Below are 11,366 nucleotides of genomic sequence, written 5' to 3'. Positions count from 1 at the left end.
AGAAATTTTTCCTGATTTTTAATTAATAATTATCTGNAGGTAATTATTTTTTTATATTTTAGTAAACAAAATATTTTTTTTAAATTTTAATTTGTAGAAGCTTCTCGTATTTTTTTTAGTAAAAAATTACTTTTTTTAAATTTTAATTTGTAGATTATCCGGACGAAGAATGGGTGTGGGAAAATATTTATATTTTTCAGTATGTTCCATCGATCTTATTAAAACCTCAAAGAATTAATAAAATTGAAAAAATATATATATATATTTTAAATACAACTTATACTTTAATAGATAAAGATATCATGAAAAAAATTAAAACTTCTGAATATTACGGAATTTTATATAGTGTTTCTAGGGATTGGGTGGTAGTAAGAGTAAATGACAAAGTGATTATTTTATTTGAAGTTGGTAAGGATTTTTTTATTTCTAGTATCATTGGATACAGTTGATTAAAAAAAATGGTAAGAAAAAATATTTCTACGGTTTTTGGATATATGCGGTTTAATTTAATATTAGTTTTTTTCTTTTCAGATTCAATAAAAACACTTTTTTTAGTTTTTAAAAGAATAGACTTTTTATTTGAGTGAACTATTGCTACATTGATTGCATTTAATTTTTATATTGGATGGGAATTCACCCAAATGGAAATAAGTACGTATAAATCTTATTACAAAATCTTCATTGAATATTTTAGTATTAGGCTGTAATATTTTTATATCTTGATTTCTTGATATTTTATAGAGAAAATACAGACAAAATTATCCACAAGTAAAACTATACAGTGGTTATAAAGTGTTTTGATTCCAACATAAATTATTCAAATTTCGACAAATAAATTTTATGATTGATAGAATTTTCGGAGGTAAACCATATGAGTCAAAGTAGAAGCATGTAGAATCTTGAAAAAAAATTGCTATCCAATGCTGACCTGGCTTTAGACTGTTATTGGTATTAACTATAAATCCTTTCTTCTTTCTGATTTTTTGAGGTAGTAAATCCGACGAATAAATGCCTCCAAATGTCTTGCTAATTTTGGGATCTCCTAATGCTAATTTCCATAGGGTATCTCTTATCCTTTGTTGCTCAAACACTATTAAGTTAAGTGTGACAAATTTAAACACTGCATTTTTTCATCTTTATTTAGTTTATACTCTTTGTTTCATACCCTTATTCGCTTAGAGATTTGCAAATGTGTCTCATGTCATGGAAGACTTCATTAGTCTTGAATGGAAAGTGTAATTGTTTCTACAGGATGCTGGTCATAACTTTGTTTTTTGTAACTTTTTTGTCTGTTAGTAGTGATTCTATTGACATCCACAAATCTTTCATTAATAACATTTTCATGTTAAATTGCCACAAAAATGAATTGGAGGATCCTTCCAGTTATTCAATAGTTATCATCATCTGAATTGTTGCATCTTGTCACATTTTTTGTTCTTATTCAAAAACTCACTAAATGAATTTAAAACCTAATCACAGGACTTTCATAGAATTTAGAATTTGTCATATTCTGGGCCCATAACCTTTCATAGATTGTTGATTAGTTCAAAACTTTACACGAACAAAGTATACTACAGTAGTGTGCATACATTTCTTAAATGATACAATAAAATTACGTTGCAACGGGAAGGACAATATTTTTAATGCCCATGAAAATTTTTTCTAAATGGAATGAACTTTCCAGGCCCTATATCTCCAAGCCAAAACTTTGATTATTTGTTATTATTAGGTTGTTTGGAAAGTAAGTTTGTTTTTTTTTTACCCCTAGACGGATTAGTCATATGTTTCTCTCCATTTTCATTCTAAACCATATTATCTATATATATATATTGACAGCTAGCATTTTAAGGCTTATTTGTAAAAAATTTTGTTTGATTTTGTGCAATTGTTTATTTTTTGTGTCCCATCAAACATAGAAGATCGAAAGCATCATTTTCGGCATATTTTGCTTTTTTATTACCAAAAAATCAAAATGCCTGTTCAAGCAAGGAAAAAATTGTGGTATATGTATGGAGATGATGGGTTGACAAACGACTGCCAAACTGGTTTACAAAATTTCGTTCTGGCAGTTTCAAAGTTTTTTCATTGGCTTCAAATGCTCATCCAGAACGTGGTGTATCTTTGTGCAAGATGCACCACTTTCTGGGTGGCCATTTGAAGCCAATGAAAACAAAATAAAGGCACCGATTGAAGCAAACTGTGGAATAACAGCACGTGAAATCACTAAGAGATTAAATTTGTCAAATTGAACTGTTTATGATTACTTGAAACAAATTGGTTTAGTTTCAAAGCTCAATATATGGGTTCCATGTGCTCTTAAAGAGAGATGCTCTGTTTGGTGGGATATTAAGGAAATTTTTTTGGAGCTTTTACCAGGCAATTTAACAATTGATTCGAAAGTGTACTGCCATCGAATAAACAAATTGAGTAATATCATAAAACAGAAAAGGCATCCAGAATTGATCAACAAAACAGGTGTAGTGTATTACCACGATAATGTCAAATTTCACACAAGTTTGGTAACTGGTCAGAAACTGTTATAACTTGGATAGGACATGCTATCACTCTAACCATATTTGCCAGATCCAGCGCACACTGATTATTACTTGTTCAGGTCTATACAAAGACATTTACTTGAAATGACAATGTCAAAAATCACTTGGATCAGTTTTTTGTAAGCAATGATAAAAACTTTTATGAATGTGAAATCATGTTGCTACCAGAAACGATGACAACAGGTATTTGACCAAAATGGTCGATATATAATTCAATAAAACATTTATTTATTACAAAAATATTGTTTTTTTCCCACGGGAAAAAAACAAACTTACTTTCTGAACAACCCAATATATTAATTTCAAAAGTATTAGAAATGACAGAATTGTGCATTGGCTAGATTTGATTTACAAACGATCTGTAGTTGATGTCTGTGAAATTGAATGCTTTCTTCAAATATTAGAATGTGATGATTTATTTGACCTGGACAAAGTTTTTCTTTTGTGGCAGGAAATGTCATAGTTACACTGATGTATTTTAAATGATAAATATGTTCTATTTTTATATATTAAAAAAATACTGATATCGTTTTCTTTGTTTTCAGTTTGAGTCAGTTTTTGAGAATGGAAAAAATTGAAGATGAAAGATTTTATCTTGTATTTGGATACTTCAACACCATTTGGGATTAAGTTGATTGTACTTTCCAGACTTATGCAATTGTATTGATTGATGTATGTAAATAGTCACATGTATTACCTATGTGACCTTTATTACCATGAATACCTGTCATATTTTTTTTTGTTAATAGAAAAAAATATATTTGGTAAAATATATGTAATAATAAGTAAATAAATTCAATTTATGATTAAATCCATGAATTTAATATAATCAAAATAATTTTTATCTGCATTTGTGATAAATGACACTCAGATGCTTACAGTTAAGAAACATTTCATATTTTTTGTTCTTACAATTAATAATTTACATATTTTCCTGTAGATTACAATGTAGAACAAGCATTACGGGCTGCACTTTAAAATACTGTGTACTTTTGAAAAGCTAGTAATCATAGCAAGACGACAGATTAAGTAGCCTATACTGTCCATCAAAACAGTGGTGAGCAGTAACATCTTTAAATGACAAGTTGCATAGATGGTTAACTCTCATTGGATAATGGGATGTCCTGAGCCATTTTAGTCAACATGCCACAGACTTGTTTTCAGATTGTTTCTCTTGTCATACTTGAATGATGATAAACCTGAATTTTAGAAATCTACCCCCTTGTGTCTTTTTTAAAAACATTGCAGAAGTGACATGATGCGCCTGTATTTTAAATTTACTGGAACAAATTTAGAAATAAATTTAAAAAATAGCTGCATTGTGTTGCTTCAACAGATTCTTTTACACAAGGTACATAACGAACAAGGTAAGGACACCAATGTTTCCTATGGAGCTGCTATTTTGGATTCACAATTCCAAGGTCATGGTATATATTTCATGCTTAATGCTATGTATGTATGTGCAGTAAATTACACATTCTTTTGAGTTTGAGCCAGGGGATTCCTTTTATAATTTCAAAGAGTCTTCATTTAGAGGTTACTCTGACACACAATTAAAGGCTTTAATAAGATAGGTTTCAAAATAAAAGGCTATGTGAATGGTTCATATAATAAAGTATGAGTATAAAATTATTTAGTTTTGATATGCAAAATTAGAGAAGAAATTTGGAGATATTTGTTAAAAAAAAGTAACTTTCAAAAGTGTTTGAAAGAGATGATAATTTCCATTATTTAGGAACTTTCTTATGCATATAAACTAAATTAATTTATTTTTATAGAGAATTAAATAAGTATATTTATAAAAAATTATTAAACAGTAGACGATACGAACAAATAGAAATATATAAATTTCAAGTTTAAAATGATTCTAATAAATAATTCTTTAATAATGTGCAATTTGTACTGTTACATTACTCTTGAATTATTATGAAATTAATTTAAAAGACTGAAAGTTTTAATATCAATTACTATATTTTATTTTAAATTTTAAAGTGTATTTTCAGTACACAAACAACAAATAACATTTATTATCTTCAATAAATCTTATTCTGTTTAATAAGTTACATAATGATGATATACAACCTGTCACAAAACTACCACGAACAGTCTATATACTAGCACTGATCTGAGAATCATGTTTTAATATATGTAATTTAAAACCACTAATGATGCATACTGCAAACATTTTATAATAAGTGTTAAATATTAAAACAGTTTATTATATGCTGGATTTTTGTTTTCGTCTAACAATATAAAATTTTTAAAAGAAATCTCTATTAGTAACCTGATACTGTATTTTAAAATTTCACTAAAACTGTTACTTCAGAAAATGCAACATGCTCATACTGAATGATAGTATATGCAGAAAATAGCATTATTTGTATCAAAATATTAATTTATAAAAGCAATAATAATTATGAAATACAAACTAAATTTCAGTTGAAGTTTTATTATTGAGTAAATTCAAGCAGTCTTGTATGGCTGATGTTCCTGGTAAAGGAAAACATCAACTAGAAGAGGATAATAATTTTATGTAGTTTTCTAAGCAAGTAATCATTTATTAAAATATTATATTACAAATCTCATATGGCAGAAATCTTCACAATAACAATTAATTTCTTATGTGTTTCTGTGATAAATATTTTTTTTACATNTTATTGAGCCGCAATTTGAAAAAATTGTAGATTTGTAAATTTTCACTGTCGTTTGTCTTTTTGTGCGTCTGTCTTTCTATATTCACCGCTGCCAACTGGAAGTCATGTTATTTCAATTCAAACATTTTTTTTTCTGAGAGGTGTTATATACATGGGCAGCACGACTTTATTGTTAAAAGAAAAGTATGATATGATGTACAGGGGCAAGCCAATACTAATTTGAGGTGGAGAGCATATATTTTAAATTAAATAAATTAAAAATANAATTATTTAGTTTTGATATGCAAAATTAGAGAAGAAATTTGGAGATATTTGTTAAAAAAAAGTAACTTTCAAAAGTGTTTGAAAGAGATGATAATTTCCATTATTTAGGAACTTTCTTATGCATATAAACTAAATTAATTTATTTTTATAGAGAATTAAATAAGTATATAAAAAATTATTAAACAGTAGACGATACGAACAAATAGAAATATATAAATTTCAAGTTTAAAATGATTCTAATAAATAATTCTTTAATAATGTGCAATTTGTACTGTTACATTACTCTTGAATTATTATGAAATTAATTTAAAAGACTGAAAGTTTTAATATCAATTACTATATTTTATTTTAAATTTTAAAGTGTATTTTCAGTACACAAACAACAAATAACATTTATTATCTTCAATAAATCTTATTCTGTTTAATAAGTTACATAATGATGATATACAACCTGTCACAAAACTACCACGAACAGTCTATATACTAGCACTGATCTGAGAATCATGTTTTAATATATGTAATTTAAAACCACTAATGATGCATACTGCAAACATTTTATAATAAGTGTTAAATATTAAAACAGTTTATTATATGCTGGATTTTTGTTTTCGTCTAACAATATAAAATTTTTAAAAGAAATCTCTATTAGTAACCTGATACTGTATTTTAAAATTTCACTAAAACTGTTACTTCAGAAAATGCAACATGCTCATACTGAATGATAGTATATGCAGAAAATAGCATTATTTGTATCAAAATATTAATTTATAAAAGCAATAATAATTATGAAATACAAACTAAATTTCAGTTGAAGTTTTATTATTGAGTAAATTCAAGCAGTCTTGTATGGCTGATGTTCCTGGTAAAGGAAAACATCAACTAGAAGAGGATAATAATTTTATGTAGTTTTCTAAGCAAGTAATCATTTATTAAAATATTATATTACAAATCTCATATGGCAGAAATCTTCACAATAACAATTAATTTCTTATGTGTTTCTGTGATAAATATTTTTTTTACATCTGAAAAAGCAGTGTTTAATTAATGTCCTAAAAAATTTGTTTAAGAAAGCTTCTAAAATGTAAGTAGATCATGTTTTTTCCAAATGTACATTAAGAAAGTTGAGTACATTATCAAACAATAAAATGTCACCTTGGGACAAAAATCTGTAAGGCAGCATTTGTTCAATTATTCACGATGAAAATTTATTATTCAATTCTAATAAATCTGGTTCCTGGTTATATTAATCATTAATAAACCATTACTTAAATCAACTCTTAAAATCCACTCTCCTTGATTTCTACGATGGAAAACGAAACAATCTTATACCTTTGGCTGTCGAATTTGTATAGTTCGGTGCTGAATAACAAATCATTTTTAATATATATATATATATATATATATAACATAAAATCCAACTAATTGAGATGAAAAGAAACAGTCAGCTTCGTTCTAGAAACACCGTACACAAAAAAAGGGATCCAACATTGCAATCGCCATGATCTATCACAGTATGGTGTCTTGACCTTGTTTAAAGATCTTACTTTTGCGTTATTTGCCAAAATATAAATGCAACTTAAACGAAATCGATGAAATCTTTCGTTTTTAAATAGCTAACATTTCATTATGGTTAAGTATGTTCATCGTTGATGATAATTGTACAAATTTACAAAATTTCGGTTCATCATTCAATGTGATAAAAGAAACTAACGTGAAACAGGAGCCGGTGGCGCAATGGTAGCGCGTCTGACTCCAGATCAGAAGGTTGCGTGTTCGAATCACGTCTGGCTCACTTACTACTTTTATTTTTATATATCATTATGCTTTATAGTACAGCTCAGTTACACGTCTAATGTTAAATACAACCATCAAATTTCTTTACATAGAAGTCACAAATATGAACAGTAAAAGCGTGGCAATGTGTAAACAATAATTTCAAAATACACACAAGATAAATAAAATTTGCAGCTATGACCCGTGTTTTCCAATAAAAAACGAATATTCCAATAGAATATGACCATTTACAAATATTACCGAATACGATTAGCTGAAAACTAGTACATTTTGCACTTTGTTAACTTCACACTGCAAAACCCTTGCCTGGACCACATAACCTCCCTTCGGACAATGTCCAATCTCAAATAGGTACGTGATCCCATAAAATAATACTGAAAGTAAGATTACAATTCTCTCTCTCACCTGAATTCGCTACTATTTCCAGATGGCAGTGAATTACTTTGAAAGAAAAATATTTATATGCTCCAAGTAAATTTAAAAAATTAGCAATACAACAAGGTATAATTGTTTCCGTAAACAAATCATTTTCGAATGTCACTCGAAATGTCTTATGTGCTAATCGTAAAATTTATCAAATGGCTATTTTTAAACCTTATAATATAATGCAGATGGGTTGATAATAATAATAATAATAAGCGCAGAACTCCAAACGATCAGGAGTTGAAAGTTGAAATTTGGTACACAATTAGAGTGTGTCATGAGAATGCATACTAAGAAGAAATTTTGGAAATTTTTCCCGAGGGGGTGAAAGAAACAATTATGGATTATTCTGAAGAACTCTGCTTTACTGTACTATTTTATATACTTTTTTGCTTATGAGTTTTTAAGGGAAATCGAACATACTTTTAAACTCGGCTAAAAATTTTCTAATAACTCTGAGAAAAGGAAAAACTTAATTTTTGCACGCTGTAAAAAGGGTAAGATCAATTATATAACTATAAAAGTTACCGTATATAAGGGTTTATCACACCGAATGACCAATCTAACATAGATTATTAAAAAATTTTTATTCCTCTACTGTACACGATTTTTAAAATGTGTTGAATTCGGCACTCGGTATGATAAACTCTTACGTAAGATAACCTTTGTAAATATAAATTAAATACTGTACTATAATATAATATAGAGTTAAAAGTACGAAACAATCTTAATCTTTGCTGCTGTTATTTTTTTGTCCGAGCAACGCTAAGCTCATCTGCTAGTTTAGTATAAATTCCAATAACCTTTGATTCATTTGCTGGACGAGTCCAAAATTTTTAAAACTCCTTCAGGACGATCTTCCGAAAAATTTCTAGCGATTTTTCGATCTGTCCAGATTCGATCCTGGCTCCCCAGAGCAGTAGGCTTTCCCCTTGACAGTTCGGCAATCCAGCACATAGGATTCAGTGGAGTGCGGAGTGTGCGTACTCACTCCCTGAAATCTTCAAATTTCAAGTAGAAAAGAGTTTTCCATAATACAACTACAGTGCAGAGGATATAGATATTGATATGAAGCGCACCCACTAAATGAAATTCCAGCATCTGCCTCTGATTTGCTTACGGCAACGCGAAACATTGGCGATCCCGCGAAAAGGAATGTCCCCATTACTACCTTTATGAGAAACTACACTCTATTTCAGTGTTGGTAATGTGAACCTAACCCAAAACAAATCTTGGCCAGCCGGTTGGCGAGTCCCGAACCTACGATTTTATCTACTCGTCGCTCACTTATGGACAGAATTCTAAATAGCCTGGAATGTTTGGTAATGCGACACCCTGTGAAAACTATTTTAAAACCTTAGTAACCCATAAATGAGAACTAATAATTAGTATTATTAAATACAGAAAGGCTGCTTGAACATTTCTTGTTTTTTGCCATCACTCCACTCAATTCTACCAAAGAGGAGAAAATGGAATACAATGCGCTCACCACCTACAACAACAAGAAAGTTATTTAGTGAAAATCTATTAAACAATTATAGTAAATCTACTTACTCTTATCAAAAAGTTTCTCTTTATAAAGAAGAAATCGGCAACAGAAATTCCCATAGGCATGTTCTTAAATCTTTTCATGAAACCAGTTATCTATGCACAAAGATAAATTATTATTATAAACTTCGTATTATTTTAGTCCTACCATGAAATACTAATGAAGTGTATAAAGTCACCTTAAACTTGAATTCTGGAGACAGATCAGCAGAACATAGTCTTACAATGGAACTGTAATCGTCGTAGATCTAAAATTTTAAGGTAATCATAAAATAATGAACACATTTACAGTATCATGCAAGTTTTAAAAGATGTTTAAGAAATAATCGTCATAAGAAATTATTGTAAATAATTAATTAAATGTATGCTTTCAGTAAAAACACATTACTTTTACGAAACATATTTAAACGATTTTGCGTGGAAAGCTTCGCAACTCGTAAAAATTTTCTTCTTCGAATTGAGAAGGCAGTTGCCTTTCTTGTTGCCTTTCTTATTTCCCGACTCGTAAATTTATGCAAATTCCGAAAATGCTGATTATTGTAATTCTAATGGACAATGCAATGCTTGAACACCCGTCCCTGAAGTTGACAAACAAAATGTTTTACCTTATGTTTCTCAAATTACATTGCTGCTATATAAAATATTAAATGTTGTGATGTGTTATTACAACATCGGCTCTTACTGACGTTGATTGCTTTCATGCGGCTTTTCAGGCGCGTTTACTTGTTTGCCAATGTTTACATTACACCCAATTACATTTTACTTAAATAATTAAAAACAGTTTCTACAAAAGTTATTTCAATAGCATAGTTCCGATCTAACAATATTGATTACGAGTTTCTTATAGAATTTTGTTTCTTTATTAAAGAAATACGCAAAAATGTTAAATGGTTTTTAAGTCATTAATTTCAAAGCTACTTTTTTACTTTTCAAAATATTCTTTGAAATACTTACTAATCTCACTGCAATTGATAATAACCAGGCTATAAGAATAAGACCGAAACCGTACATTAAAGAACAAATTCCAGTAAATATTCGAATATTGAATTTCATTTGCCCAAATATAGTTCCATAAGTAAAGAAGCAGGTAATATAGAGGAAATGAGTATAAATTAAAGGAATCAGACAATAAAAGCTTTCGTTGATCATTTGGTAAGTTTCCCACAATTCCGTGTGTTTTTCCATAATGATTTGTAATCGATTTTTCAACAATCCCATTCGAATGTTTGTCTCTTTTAATTCTTGAGATAAATTCGCAAATCTTTTCGACCATACAAATATACATAAACCAGAAATTAATAGGAGAGATGCGATATGTCCTACTACATACAGAAGCCATATTGTATGATTAATAGAACATGTGGTAGCTTCAAAATCGCTTCCGCGTTGTATCTTTATCTCGGTGTATAGTACTAACGTGGATGTTAAACACATTAGTAACCACGCCGAAAATACCAAAGACAAGCTTGCAACTAATGACATTTGAATACGATTTGCAATTTTGTATTCTTCTTCGTAATTAAATTTCGAGTAATGCAAATCTAATGATTTCCTTTTGACAATGCTAAACTGTAGTGCAATATACACTGCAATAAATAGAAGAGTTAACGAAGCTAGAGTCGAATGTTCCTTATATATTTTTATTAATCGAAAACAATAATAGTCTGGTCTTAGAATCTGCAGAAAAAATTCGAGCGCTTTCAGCCAGAGATATACTTCCAGGAAATTTGCATAAAATTTAAAACACGTGGACAGATAACATTTTCTTTTTGTCTTGTTTTTCCGCTCGAGACATTCGCAGGAATCCAGTAAATCTATTCCAAATACTTTTACGGAAGAGAAAATAGGATCGTATAAGTACAATGGACAATACTTCATTTTATTTTCTTACTACTGACAATATAATTGCAATCAAAAAATTATAATTTTTCTTTGTACATAGTGTTCGAAGTTATACTTATATGTTACTCAGAATATTTTTGAGATAAAATCACTTTAGTTCACCTTTTTAAAATTTTAAAATTTCTGCTTCACTTGTGATTATTTTTATTATTAAAACGTGAATCTAGCGGCAAAAGCATTAATTATGGTACTAAGGCCAGTATCAGGACAAGATAAAATCATAAGC

The 11,366-nt window shown here is 28.9% G+C and overlaps 1 long non-coding RNA gene and 1 other non-coding gene across 2 annotated transcripts; both read left to right on the top strand.

Annotated features, from left to right (window-relative positions):
- The first annotated feature begins 43 nt into the window (after positions 1 to 43).
- Positions 44 to 4,097, top strand: LOC111630326. The gene is made up of 3 exons (XR_002757500.1): positions 44 to 461; positions 532 to 651; positions 3,101 to 4,097. It is a non-coding gene; the product is annotated as an uncharacterized LOC111630326 (long non-coding RNA).
- A 3,096-nt stretch (positions 4,098 to 7,193) lies between these two features.
- Positions 7,194 to 7,265, top strand: Trnaw-cca. Its single transcript has one exon. It is a non-coding gene; the product is annotated as a tRNA-Trp (tRNA).
- The last annotated feature ends 4,101 nt before the right edge of the window (positions 7,266 to 11,366 follow it).

Source organism: Centruroides sculpturatus, unplaced genomic scaffold (genome assembly GCF_000671375.1).
Source record: "Centruroides sculpturatus isolate CEXI.00-Female unplaced genomic scaffold, Cexi_2.0 scaffold622, whole genome shotgun sequence".
NCBI classification, from domain to species: Eukaryota; Metazoa; Arthropoda; class Arachnida; order Scorpiones; family Buthidae; genus Centruroides; species Centruroides sculpturatus.
This window is presented reverse-complemented; position numbering and strand designations above follow the sequence as displayed.